Genomic DNA, 12,251 nt, shown 5'->3' with positions numbered 1-12,251 from the left:
TGTATTTATTTAAAAATAAATAAAAAGAAATAAGTAAGGGAGTTTATCAGTTTCTGAATGTTTTGTCTCTGTGGTATCACAATTCCCAAACTTGCAATAAAGAGTGCAAAATGGTAGTTTGGAGGAAGCTTTGGGATTAAGAGCAGCCATCCTGCTGCAAGGTCCAGGCCCTAAGGAGCACTTTATGACCTTGAAGGTCTCTTCTAACCAAAATGATTCTATGATTCTATGATTTGTATGGCTGAAGCTTGCTCTCCAGGGTAAATGCTGATCTGATCCGCAACTGAAATGAAGATGTTGAAGAGCTAAAGAGGGCAAGAGCTGGAGAGGTGGGATAAAAACTGTGTGATTCACAGCTGTCAGAGAAGAGACTCAGTGGAGTCTACCTTCCTTTGGGCTCACTTAGAAACCAGCTTTCTCAGGGCCTGACTCGGCAGTGAAGAGGTATTTGGTCACAATGTAAAAATGAGGATGAAGGGAGCCCTGGTGAATACCTGTGATCTGGCTAGCAGTTCTCTTCCTGCCTCTTCTTCCAATATATGCCTGCCTTCATTAAATTTCTCCTGGGATACAGCCTCTACAAGGTGACATAACTGGGACTTGAACAAAGATTCATTGCAGAACAAACTCACACGTTTCTACATTTTTCTAAAACAAATAGACAAACACAGCTATCTGAATGATACAAGTGACTTCTGCTTTATTATCCCTTCTTGAGGTGTACAGAAGTAACAGCTCAAATGTAGACCAGGGACAAACAGCAGTCTTTCACCTTCTCATGTAGGCAGGGCTGTCTGTGTTTTAATCATCTTCCTTTGCAGAGGCCTCCCAAGCTTCAGTAACCGAAAACCAAAATGATGTCTTCAAAAATCTGTTAAATGGTGTTTGCAGCAACCTTATTTGACAGGCTCTGTGATGGGCCAGGCTCTCACATGGTGTCAGTTGCTTTAATGGCTACCCTAGAGGGATGTCAGCAGAGGGTCTGGTCTCTCATATTTTTGTTTATGGAGATAGATAGTCTTCGGGAGCTAAACAGCTAGAGTGGCTGGAGAAGGAAAGAAAGGGGACAATTCTGATTTGTGGATAGCTGTTCTTGCTGTGAAGACTAGCCTGTTCTCCCTGCCCAGAAACGCCAGTGCTTTCACTGCCTTTCCTTTAGTTTAGGCTGAGTTACTTATGGCTTCTATGGGGTGGGCACCCAGGATGCTCTGAGCTTTGGCAGCCATGCCTTGCCTGGAAGATCCTCAGGCACCAGAGACAATTAAACAAGGATTTGCTGGCTCAGGAGGTTTCTGGCAGGCCACAAACCCAGCAGGGGTTTATCTTCTATCAGTCACAGCAGTCTCAAAGTCTGATATCCTCTCAAGAGACTAAATACAGGTCATGAATCGGAATACAATTCAGCTGCTCCTAGCCTAGCAGTTGTCAAATGCAAATAGCTGATCTCACTGCCTGAACTAAAAAAGAATGTGAAGAGGTGCTGGATCCTTCCACAGCTGGTGATTTCTGGTGCCTTCTGATGTTCATGAGTTTTTCCATTAATTTAAAAAGTGACAGAAGAACAAACAGCAAACTTTGCCTGGTTGCTGCAGGTGACAGGTGTGAGTAGAAATGGTATCAAAACCACCCACGCCGCACTCTAATTTAGTTCTGGTGCTTGCACCTTCTGAATGAGGGAAACATCTTTGCTATTATATTACAAAGACTTCCATATTTTGCACTTCCGTGCAATTTGAAAAATGCATCCGGTTCAAGAAAAGGTAACATTGGCAGCTGTGTATTAATTACATCGGATTGTGTAAAACTGGAGTGCGGAAAAAACTGAATGCTATCTTATTCTGTTTCTAAAATTTCTTTCAAGCTAACTGATCATGCATAGCATTTTTATCCTTCTTTGCACTGAAAAGTTAATTGAATGGTGATCCTTTTGCACCATGACAGTTTTGCAAAAATATTCGTGTCTCAGGGTTCTTAATTCCTTTGCAGTAATTTTGCCCCCTTGCTTAGAAATTAATTTAGTTCCTCTCCTGCTCTGTGAAATAGTGTTCTGTGTATTCCTGCACAAATTTAATGCCAGACAGTTGCAATAGGCCTAGATATTTCACACCTTCATCCTAAAAGGGACAATGTAAAATTCTGAATATCTAAACCCCAACAAAGAGAGTGGTGTGAAGATTGGAATGAAAGAGACCCAGCTCCTGTATCACTGAAGATGTTGCTGAGCTGAGGTTGCTGGACCCCTTCCCATGTAGCAGGAGGAAAACTGAGAGACCTCAATTACCCTTTTTGATTTTGTAGGCTGAAATCTTTATTTTGAACACTGTGAAATCCTTGTTTACCAACCTTTCCTTAATTCTACACCGAAGAGGAGCTACGCTGTCTTTCCTGAAGGGACTGCCTTCACTTGCAGCCTGAAGCTGTCCCTGTATGCACTTGCCTTCACTCAAGGGAATGACATAGTCTGAAACTTCTGCTCTATTTAGTTTACAAAATAAATAATTACATGCTAAGACCAGGGCAGAAAAGTGGATAGATGAGAGACAGGAAAAAAAATGTCAGTGAGACTCCAGTAAGGACTGGCAGATTCTTCTATGTCTTTCCTAACCCTCAGTGTAGTTCCCTGCTCTGGCACTTCCTCACACTGCCTTTTGCAATGATCATGAGAGGCCCACGTGCTCTATTCAAAAAAATCCATGTGCGATCCAGACGCTATTTGCCATGTCAGTCTTGCTTAAAGTCAAAGAGCACTATCACAAAACAGGACAGAACGGCTGTGCACTGCTGTTATTGGAAGGAAGAGCCACCACCAGCAAAGTACCCTGTCTAAATACAGACAGAAATTTTATTACAATAAGCTGGCAGTAGATTCCAGGTAGAGCAGGATTAAAGTTAGGGTAGCACAACCTCCCATGCTGTTGCAGTTTAACCTGGCAGGCAGCTAAACACCACACACAACCTTTTGCTCACTTCCTCCCCTGCAGTGGGATGGGGGGGGAAGAAGGGGCAAATAAAAGGATAAACCTCATGGGTTAAGACAGTTTAATAGGACAGAAAGAGAAATTATAATAATAACAACAACAACAGCAATAAAAACAGCAATAATAGAATATATAGAATGAGTGATGTACAATGCAAGTGCTCAGCACCTGGTTATCAATGCTCAGCCCATCCTCGAGCAGCGGTTCCCCAGGCCAGCTACCCTTAAAATAGATACTGAGCATGACATCATATGGTATGGAGTATCCCTTTGGCCAGTTGGGGTCAGGTGTCCTGGCTGTGCCCCCTCCCAGCTTCATGTGGACTTGGCACGATGTGAGAAGCCCTTGCCTCCTTAGCAAGAACTAACACATCAGTGTGTTATCAACATTTTTCTCGTTCTATATCCAAAGCACAGCACTACACCAGCTACTAGGAAGAAAATACGCTCCACCTCAGCCGAAACCAGGGCCGATGCAGAAAGGCAGCCGACGAGCTGTGGAGACCCCGCCGGCGCCGCCAGGGGGCAGCCGCGGCTCCTCAGCCCGTGAATCGCCGGCGGGCGGCTGGGCAGCGCCACCTGCTGGGGAGCGTGGGCTGGCCCAGGCGCGGCGCCCGCGGCCGCGACACCGCGTCGCTCATGGGCTGCAGCTCCGCTGGGAGTGATGGAGGAGACGTGTCCGTTCTCTCTTGGTCCTTCCTGCCCAATGGACTTGCCCTTCTATCCCCTTGTACTGTCGTGTTACTGCTAAAAATCTCTTTCTTGCTTTCCTCTCCAGTCTGTGATCTCTCTTCTGGCACTGGGGTGTCAAATCCTGTTTCTGATGAGCAGCTTATGATCACAGTCTGGGGAAGGACCTCCCAAAGATCAGTTAGCCCACATTCGTGCTTCTAAATAGGATCCACTAAAACTGTATCACTCCTGACACATGTTTACATCACCACTTCCACAATTAGAAATAATAGAACCATAGAGTCATAGAATAGTTTGGGTTGGAAGGGACCTTCAAAGCTCATCTAGTCCAAACCCCTGCCATGAGCAGGGACATCTTCAACTAGATCAGGTTGCTCAGAGGCCCATCCAGCCTGGCCTGGAATGTCTCCAGGGATGGGGCATCTACCACTTCTCTGGGCAACCTGGACCAGTGTCTCACCACCATCATTGTAAAAAATTTCTTCCTTGTGTCTAGCCTGAATCTCCCCTCCTTTTAAACTAAAGTTTAAAACCATTACCCCTTGTGCTTTCACAACAGGCCCTGCTAAAGTGTCTGTTCTCAGATAAGCAGGGATGCCTCAGCCTGCTGCATCTGTGCTTTAGTGGCTCGTAACTGAAAGTATGCTGTGAGGACTCCATCTAAAAATGCATGACAGGAGAGGTGTGCTCAGATGGTGTTAGTGGACTAGGCCAGGCACTGGGGAGAGAGAGCTGTGTGGGTCTGCACATATTGCCTTTTGCAGCAGTCCCTGGACCGACTCTGGCAGTCAATCTCCTGTGCTTTTGTCTGGGGAGACACTTTATTGTTCTGCTCCCCAAAGGATGCTGACACAGCATGCATGGTGGTGGTCAGTGGTAAGGGATGGGGCATGTTTTCCTTAGGTGTCTGTTGTGGCACATTTTCATTCAGTAGGCTACATGCAGTACTTCTAAGCACGCTGGGGAGACTGTGAAATTTTTCTAAAAGACCTTTAAAAGCTGAGGAAGAAAACAAGTCCACTGTCAGTAATTGTAAGTTTACATTTTGTATTAAATGTTAAGTTGCCATTCAGGGATCAACACTTCCAGAGGGAAATATTTCAGGTGATAGTAAACCAGAAACAAGAATGAAAGTCACTGGTGTGAAACTTAGGTAAATACCAGCACAGCATCAATTCACTGACCACTGTGGCCTACAAAGTCCAGACAATGTTTTTTTTTTGTTTTTTTTTAACTAAAATACCACTTCACCATTGTTTACCTCAGGATCCAAGCTCCCACGTACATGGCCCATTTCTGACTTTTGCAGATGTGAGCTTCTTGATGGATCTGAAAATCTAGCAGCCTTGACTCATCACAAGCCTTCTGCTGTTAGAGTGAGGCAAGCTGCCTTGTGCTAGGATTTTCCCATTGCTCCACATCTATCACTCGTCTCTCATCTTTGCCTTCAAAAAACTATTTTTGAAAATGAATCTGTCCTTTCACTGCATTTGCACCATGGCCAGCATCAGATCTATGGCTTGACGGCTTGCATGTTATGATAGGACACAGGGAGGCAGCCTGGGAGCATGCACATGCACAAAAAAGCCATCACTGTAACCCCAGGTCTAAGCTAAACCTGCACCGTGCCCTGACACAGCTTTATCCATCGGCTGGCTGGGTGTCTTGGTGTCTGTGTCAGTGCCGTGGAAGAAGTGGCATCAATATAACAACACAGCCATAGAAATATTCCACTATCTCTCTTCATGTACAGGAACCACTACCCAGGTCTGAACACTACAGCACCTACACCCTAAGTACTCAGGTCTATATTACTTTACATTGCTGCAGTTTGTCTTATAAAATACAAAGGAGTGTTGTGATAGCTTTTTGCTGATTTTTCCCTCTCCCAGTCCTCAGCATGGTGGTGACAGGGTGACCCTGTTCTGTTAGCAGATGTCTGCCCATGACCAGACAGTTGACAGATACAGCCTCTGGCTCAGTCCTGTTTGTACTGAGGATTTTTAGTTTTCAGTAATGTTAGTAGAGGAAACACTGAGAAAAGATGTCGTGTTTAATGGACATGTCTAAGCAAAACAACGTGACACAATGAACTGTGGCACCAAGGAACAGGCTTTTGTTTAAAGCTTTTGCTTAAAAATTATCCTTTGGCTAGATTACTAAAGTGTGTGATCCCCATGTCAAGATCGAGCATGAAGCCTATAGCTACTGAATCATACTTAAACTGCCTCTTAATACAGATTTACACTGCTTCAGCCACACAATCAGTGAATTTATATGTTTCCCTTCACCCATTTGTCATGGTAGAGCTTTTTTTACTTCTGGATTTGCCCTAATAACTTGGATACTTGTCTGAGTGTAGCTTGCAAAGCCCTACGTGGCTTAAGTTACACTCAAGAGAAACTTGAATGCATGCATCCATCTCTTTGGAAAACTTAATGAAGACACAAATGACACACAACCTGGGATTTGAACAGGGATGACTTTCTGCCAGGCTAAATTACCGTTGGATTAATAGCTACCGAAGCCTCCAGTTGCAAGACCATTTACAGCACTTTATACATACATACGTACTTCCCTCCTGTAATACATTTTTAGCACTATCACTATTAAAAATGAAATTTAAATGAGTGGAACTGATTGGGGAATACAATTTCCACAATGTTATTTATTCATTATCTTTCTTGCTTTTATGATCTTTTCATGTAAGATTTGATAGTTTAATGATATTCTGCTATTTTTGTTGCTCAAGCTTTCATGCGAGTAGCAACAGGCTGGAGATATCTCAGTTCTTCTCAGTTAGATTTACAGATCCTTCTCCTGCATAGTTTTCTGCCAAAGCTAAGAGAGATGTGTCCACCTTGGTTGAAATCAGAGCCTTTGACTGCTAATTACAGCGATCTCTAACACTTTCTTTTGTATTCTGGGACACCACCCCACCTCACTGAGACTTTTGCTACCCGGCAGGGAGAGTCTGCTAGATCATACTCCAATCCTTTGCCAATATTTTTTTTTGCCATACAAATATGCTCTTACACATGCTAAAATTGCATTTAGTTTTCTAGTACACTAGAAGATCTTGTGAATGAGTGACATGCCTAAGACCATAGAGACTTTGTGGTATTTAATTTTAGATCTCCCATTAGTAGATGTTCCCTTTTCCTTGCCTACTACTCATTTGGTGCTGTACCCTGTGAAAAACAGTGATGTATAGTTTATTAAGACAGCAGCTCAAACACATAAGCCCTTGATTACTATAGGACAAGTGATTTATAGGTGTTCACTAATGGATTCCTGCTTGGGGCTGTTGGGGGCTTCCATTTAATTTTGTACCAATGACAAATTATGCTGAAGAATCAGGTGTAACTGGCAGTTGAGTCATTTGATAAGTTAGTGGTACAGCACCCTTCGGCCTTCCCTGAATTTGCCTTACTATCAATCTTTATGGCACCACATCAACATCATTACTGAGGTCCGTATTTCACGGCAAGGCAGAAGTAATTTTTCACTTACTACACGCCTTGCCTGTCCCTACCTGATAACCTGTCTCCTCTGCAATGTTTTCACTTTCCTCTTACTCTATAGCAGTTTGATTCATTTCTGATATACACAGCCAAATTACCATGAATAAGACTTGGCATGTGCAATGTCTTAGGTTTCTCCAATCAATTATATTCTGTCTTTCTGTAAAGAACAGACACTGATTTTTTAGGGCATCACATCTTGTCAGTTGACGAAGAATATATGATCCAAGCAAAAACAAGTCAGCTACCACATGGTTTTAAAAACTCTCTGATGTATTGCACAGGTCGTTGTTTTTATTTACATTCATAAGGAAGCTGCAATTAGTTAAGTAAACTGCACATATTATGTCAGTGGTTAATATTTCTGTTCTGACCATTAGCATAGAAATTGCCTATTTGTGCTGAGATGTGGAATCAAAACTGATGTGTGTACCGCAACACGTATATAATTAAGGCTATACTGATATTAAAACAGACAAACAATTACGATTTTTTTTTTTTTAATGAGGCTATGTCTAGATCAAGGACATCTTCTCAGCTGCCGAGGCTGGGGTAGACACTTCCTGGCTGTACTTGGAGTCCTCACTGAGGTTTGCACCATGCACCTCAGAGAAAACCAGTGGATAAATCTAGCACACCCTCAATGCAGCATGTTTCTAAGTTGCCCCACACATTTCTGTGGGTTTGCAGTGACCGTTTTTTTTTTTTGGTAAAATATTTATTTTTCTCATGTTTGGTCTTTCTTCTCCTTTTGGCTTAAAAAATAAGAAGGGGCAGAGAGTGCAGGGAGGAAAACACAAGAATCCATGAACACAATGAAAGAAACCCTAATTACTCTGCAGTTGTAAGGCTACCTTGCTTTCCTTGTAGTTCCAAAGTTGATGCTACTCCTGTTTGAAAAATCTCCTTTTGAATCTAATTTTTTAAAATGACACTTGCATGCTTTTGAGTTACAGTACTGCCCATTATTATTAAAATTTTCAAAGTGGTAACAAAGAACTGGCGCACTGCATGAGTTCAGCCCTTTTCAAGGCCATGCAACTTTGGCTCTCAAGAGCATCCCTACTGAAAAATGCAGATGAGAGTTTCACTGTGCCTTGTTTCTCCATTTCTGTTTAAAACAACCACCACAAGGCATCAAAGAGGAGGGAGGAGCAGCTACAACATGTATTCTAAAGAACATAACTGGTGCTATGAGGGCCACCAACTGCAAAACTAAAGCATCTGCAAGCACCACTCTCTCCTGAGAGCCGTCGTGTTCAGTGCACATCTTACTACAACGCAGATTTACAAGAACTGCAAATCCACACGAACACAAGAAAATGCAACACTGGTACCTTGTCTCAAGGTGCTTTGCTGCTGTTTTGATATTTAGCTCCCACTCTAGAAGACAAATATGAATTAATCTTCACCTTGACAACCTTTGGCATTGCTCTCTGTCTGAATCCATCTCTGATCATTTTCCTGACAGTATCTGTGGCTGATTAAAGCTCTGCACTGACAGGGCACATTAATCAGATGAAAAGAATAGCTGATGAAAGAATTTTCAGAAGTTAATATCTGTAACATTTATTCCCTGTCATTTTGTTTGCTCTGTCAAAATATGAACTTAAACAATTATGATGGCACAGAACATGTGTTTAGACAGGCTGTTTCTGCTTCATTAAATCAGGTCTCACCTTCAGGGTCAAAAAGTTAAAACTTGTGATGTTCTTCAGGAAATATCTCGGTAAGCAACATCCAACTAATTAGCATCTCTCCCCTGCTTAGATGTGTTTACCCATTAACGCTAAAAGCCTTTATACATCGCAGCATTCCCATCTGAATGTAACATCTGAAAGGCAAAATTTTCATACCTGAGTACAGACACTCATAATTTCTTTAAAATTTAATTTCAGCAGCAAGAGCTTTTCCATATGTCTGAGAAATACAGAAAAGGATAAAACTATTCTTTTTTTCCCAGGATATAAAGTTGTCATTCATTCAAGGGAGAAATTCAGTGAACTTGTACATTGTCATTTTGAAGCAATTACCTTTCATTTTGACTTCAGTTTCAGAGTGAACCCAACATACCTGACTTACTTTTCATGGTCAGTAAGAAAGTACATAATCCTTAACACCTCAACTGCATTTTAAAATACAGGATTATAAATATGCACTGTGATGTTTGGCTTGCAAATATCTCACTTCAAAATCCTATTTTGTTTGGTACATAAACCCTTCAAGTAGGTAGGAATATAAAACAGTTTATTGTTTTAGACTAGATATTCTCAGCTGTGATGGAAAAAAAAAATAGAAACTACTGGGAAATCTAAAAATATTCCCCCTCCTTATTTTTTTTAAAATTAGATTACAGTTTACCAACCCCAAGTATTTACCAATTCTAAGCCAGGCTGCAAATATCACTGGATTGGCTTGTAAGTAATCAATGTTTTTTAAAAAAAGTTCATTGTAGTTGTCATGTATTTTTTAAGTCTAACAGAACCTCATCTTTTATTAGAATGGTTAGAAACTTACTTTAAATAAGTTGTTCTGCAGTCAATGGAACAACACAGAAAGTAGAGTGTCCTGCAGAGTCCACACTGCATCCTCCAAACTGAAGTTATTCCTATTACCTCCCATGACTTTACTATGTTGTCCTCTTCCTCTCTGCGTCTCTTCATCCCCACAGCTCCTAGTCCTCCTGTTTCATGTCAAGGGCAAGAGGTAGCAGGTGTGTGGATCCCTAAGTGACACACAGGTTTATAACATGCCAGTTGCTTGGCTTGCTAAGTCATCAGCCAGAAGGCCAAAGAAGATTGCTCATGCCAAAACCTTTCTTATCAGTAGGATCATTTTATCAATTCCCGTCTTTTCCTCCTGGAAGCTGATAGTCTTCACAAAGCTTGGATAAGCCTGTTTCATTTCCTCAGGTATCTGTCCTCAGAAGAATTCAGTTTTAACATGTCCAGTGAGTTTGGTAAGTATTGGGGAGAATAAGACTGACAGAGAAACAGTGTGGTCATATCAGTTTTTCCTTAAGGAACTGTGTTAAAACCAAGTTATCAACATTGTGCCTAAACCTGAAATTTTTCATTGAGGTTGTAATATACATTTGATTCAAAAAAATAAATATTCTGGATATTCACTTAAAAAAAATCATCCCTAGAGACTAAAAAGAATGTCTGTTAGAAAGGATTAATTACATTCTATGTTTTAGAGAGTGCAGCTCTTACTTGCAGATAGTGGTGTCCATTGCCACCAGGACTTCTGAAACCCTTTCTTACCGTTCCTCATTTAAGTGGCGCGCACACATTACAACTTGTTACAATGTATCTATTTACACCTATATTTTAAAGCTACATATATATTATATTTATATAAATTTACAAACACTTAAACATGTTACAAAGTTTTTATGCATTCATGTGTCCCCACAGTAGTCCTCAGTGTGGATTTTGCGGGCTATTCCCAAGGTCGGAGAAAAGCGCATGCTAAATCCAGATGGGCATGAAACAAGAGCGCAGGAAAAAGTTACAAGATCCTATATAAGGTAATGATTTATTTCTGATTCCCAATGTAAGCCAACTAAATATTCTCATTCTGACAACAAATAAGTTATACTGATCTTGTCTGTTAGGACACTGGTCTCTTAAACTGCCTGCCTACTACAAAATTTTCTGCTGAGACCCCACCCAGCTGAACAGCATTGGAAGTACCACTGGCTGGATGAAAAGGAAGTCCCGATCAATCACAGCTTATTCTTCTGTCAGATCAACTTGAAAAGATTTCTTCCACTGCATGGTAACATGACAGTGTGCTGTATAACCTTTAACTTGGATTTTTGAAAGCAGAGGACTAACACAACTTAAAGGAGGTGTTTCAACATTTTAATTGGTGTTCTTTTACAAATATAAAATAAAACCTATGTATTAGATCTTGCATACTCTTATACACATGGATAATCTTTATTGAGCAATCCTTTGTGTGACTCAAGACTACCCAAGTGAGTAGTTTTTAACAGTAGCCCTATACCCTTCCACTGAACACATACACCTCTGATATTCATTGAGGAGAATCAAATCACAATAAACTTGTAGCAAGAGATCAGTCATTCACGCATTGCATCCTTTGTAGCTAATACCATCCTCTCAGTGCAGCCACTGGGTGTACTGGTAACACCACTGCCTAGACTGTCACTATCCTGAGCAAAACTGCCTCCCCTAGCACTACGAAACGCTTTTGAAAAATAAGCTTGTCCTTTAAACACCAGTCTTAACAGAACATCTTTGTCTCTGTGACTCCCTTTCATACACTCTTTCTACTAGCAGTGGCAGCACAGCTAGATCAACATATACATAGCGCATCAATGCTGTTACTTAATCTGCCCTCCATGCTATGGTGACATGAGGGACAGCAAAAGCAACAGCCCTCATGGTCACAGAGTGTTTAAACTGCATTCGGTTAGTCTGCACAACTAAGGCAACACTATATGACAGTAATGTAACCCACGCAATTTTCCTTTCTCTTACAACATGCGCTTCATGAGATTGGTATAAAATTAGGATGTAATATGGCACATTCTCTAAAAATATGCATATACAGTTGTCTTCATTATTGGTACATGAAGTTGAACAGGACTCCCTATGTATACATATGGGACTCCTGGCTGTGTAACTCTCCCACTGTTGACTTTACTATAGCACAAGCATTTCACTGGCTGAGGTTTGTGAAGCTTCGACTGTTTCCAAATAGCAAAATCACAATGGTACAATCACCTACAGTATCTAAAGTCTGCTTTAAGGATTTGAGAGCTCTCTCTTCAGGTACGAAGTGCTTCTATCTATGAAGCCACTTTTTTTTTTTTTTTTTTTTTTTCCAAAGGCTAACATTTCATACCTAGGTACATCCATAGATAAGCAACAACCATAATTCCCTCATCATTGATAAGCATCCAACTATGAAGTCAGATGCTCAGTTTTAGCTAAGATCAGCTGAAAATTTGGCTCCATGTGCTGAACTCTGCAGGTTTGGAAGCAATGGTTACATTCTCACTTGATCCTTTAACTCAGTACTTA

The sequence above is a fragment of the Nesoenas mayeri genome (genome assembly GCF_963082525.1).
Source record: "Nesoenas mayeri genome assembly, chromosome: 1".
Classification (NCBI taxonomy): Eukaryota; Metazoa; Chordata; class Aves; order Columbiformes; family Columbidae; genus Nesoenas; species Nesoenas mayeri.
Note: the sequence above shows the minus strand (reverse complement) of the source record.